This window comes from Phytophthora infestans, genomic scaffold, assembly GCF_000142945.1.
Source record: "Phytophthora infestans T30-4 supercont1.685 genomic scaffold, whole genome shotgun sequence".
Classification (NCBI taxonomy): Eukaryota; Oomycota; class Peronosporomycetes; order Peronosporales; family Peronosporaceae; genus Phytophthora; species Phytophthora infestans.
In genome coordinates, this window is record NW_003303104.1 from 5,890 (window position 1) to 6,392 (window position 503).

Consider the following 503-nt stretch of genomic DNA (forward strand, 5'->3'; position numbering starts at 1 on the left):
CCGAGCCGCCTACACCGACTATTCCGGTTCAAGAGGCGTCACAGGTATACGTGCCTACCCCGACCGAGACTCCATGCCCGGAGACGACAGAGCCCCCTACAGAGACTGTGACTGAAGCTCCATATGTGCCCACTCCAGCACAAGAAGAGGAGACAGAGCAATACGTGCCCACTCCAGCGGTAACTGAGACGCCGTGCCCGGTACTGCCGACCCCTCCACCCGAGGAATCGACACCATACGTCCCCACAGAGACCCCTTGCCCGGTATTGCCGACCTCTCCGCCCGAGGAATCCACTCCATACGTCCCGACAGACACCCCTTGCCCAGTTATCACTCTGGTACCGGAGACGTCTCTCTCTGTTTACCAACAAGAATCTACCCCGTCAAAAACCGAGACAGCAGTGGATATTCCTTTAACGTTTATGCCGGACACACTTGCCCCTGAGGTTTACACTCCAGTTCCGGCACAGACGACTCCATGCCCGATTTTCACTTTACGACCC